Genomic DNA, 2,093 nt, shown 5'->3' on the forward strand with positions numbered 1-2,093 from the left:
CTTCACAAATGCATACATTGCATGCTTTTCCCTACTGTTCCTGCCATTTACCCAGTAAAAATAGCAAAAATACCATTCGATTATTTCTTCTATCTGCTAACATCCAATAACACAGCCTTAAGAAGCCAAGTGTGCTCTGTGAACTTACTATTGTAATCATTTCTAAAGCACGTTCAACTAACAGATTCTAAATAAAATATACAGAATGCACATAGGGAAAGGAAAGTACATGCAAACACTGAAAAGAGCAGGGTAACTCTAGCCTCTGGACCTGAGTATTATAATAACATCAAAAAACAGAAAAGATATGTCCAGAGCAAAGTATGTTTAGGAAAAATGTATCAAAATATATTTAAAGTGATACAAAAATTGAAAACTAGTGAATAAATCACAAAAAAGTATTATACACTGATCATTTTAAAATAGCAAAACAGCAGCAACAATATGCCGAAAATCGGCTAAAACTTCATGGCTCATACTCAACATACATGGTGCATTCATACACACACAACACATCATACCGTGGCATACATCCAAAGTACTAAAAGACACAAAAAACATGCTAAGAACCAATAGGGAAGAGGAATTCATAACTAGTCCCCATAATGACACACAGTATTGCAATGTTTGCAAACAATAGAAATAATTCACAAACAATCTATTGTCAGGGTGGATAGGAATAACAGATGCAAAGATCACATCCCTGTAGAATTTACCTCTCGACCGGTTTCGACGTGCAGTGGTGGTTAACAGAACGTCTTCCTCAGGAGGTGGGTGATACCATTCTGAAAAACAAGTACGCAAAAGCGACTATAAGCTACTACATGAAAAAGTATTTACCGACTGCCGGCAAAATAGAATTGAAAAAGAGAAAAAGGACTGCTGCTAGCAGCCTGAGTTATTAAAAACAATTAGGAACCGTGTATACCATAGTGAAAATAAGCATATACGGCCCCCGCTACAACAGCTGTGTAAACCAGAACAAGAGGGTAAGTGACTCCCAAAAGAGAACCGTGCAAAATGAAAAGGAACCTTCAGGACCATGGTGGATCGGCAACAAGAATGTATATATATATAATAATATATATCTCAATATCAGAATAGCCTGACCAATGGCAATGTCTGTGTCTAAAAAGGACTTGTAGTGAACTAACCTGATGAAAACCTAGCTGCTGCAACAACCTATGCAGTGTAGTGTGGCCAGTCACCCCAGACAATTCAGGACTAAAACATAACCTGAAACAAGAAACAAGACCGGAATGCACTAGGTCAGGTAAATAAAAGACCTAGGTTTAAAGTGGAGTGCCTATAACTAAGGCAAAAATAATAATAGCTCACCTGGAGGGCGCCCCATGCAGTTTAAGGAGATCCAGAGCTGCATGTATTTGAAAAGTGAAGAAGCAGCACAATTTAGCCTGAACCTTCAACGCCATCTGCAAATCACTGAAAAAGTGGCAAAAGAGCTCCATTACAATGTTAAATGGCAAGCAGTGACCCACGGCTTACCAGAATACAAGGGCACTGCATGAAATGCATCTAAAGATCTCCAATAAAATGGTAGGAAGCCTACAGACAACCACGCCATTCTGGGGGATCCAAGAGGTGTTTGAATGTAAATACACGAAAAGCCCAATAAATCAAATGGAGCTGCGAGCACAATTGAAATGAGAATGTAAACTTCAGGGCAAATGGCAGCAGTCTAAAATAAACGGTGCTATGTTTAAATGTAAACACACAAAGTGCCAAATAAATCAATTGGAGCAGCTCGCACAATTGAAATGTGAAAGTGAGCTCAAAGGCAACTAGCAGCAGTCTAAAAGGCAGCGCTGTGAAGTTAATTGTGCAGAGGACTGTAGCTTAAAAGCTATTAACATTGCAGGAAGGCTGGCCACACGCTTACCTGCAGAACGGTTGCTTTATAATGAAATTGACCAGCAAAGAGGGAGAACAGATGGTAATCTCTTTATTCCAAACTAATTGTAAATTCGAAATGCTACGCATGCGTGTAGGGACCTGCAAGGAGTGCTGGCTACAGCCAATAGTACACAAAAGCCTTTTTTTAAAGGCAAAGCTGAAGACTGACTGCGCATGTC

Source organism: Ambystoma mexicanum, chromosome 13 (assembly GCF_040938575.1).
Source record: "Ambystoma mexicanum isolate Mex_15411 chromosome 13, UKY_AmexF1_1, whole genome shotgun sequence".
NCBI lineage: Eukaryota > Metazoa > Chordata > Amphibia > Caudata > Ambystomatidae > Ambystoma > Ambystoma mexicanum.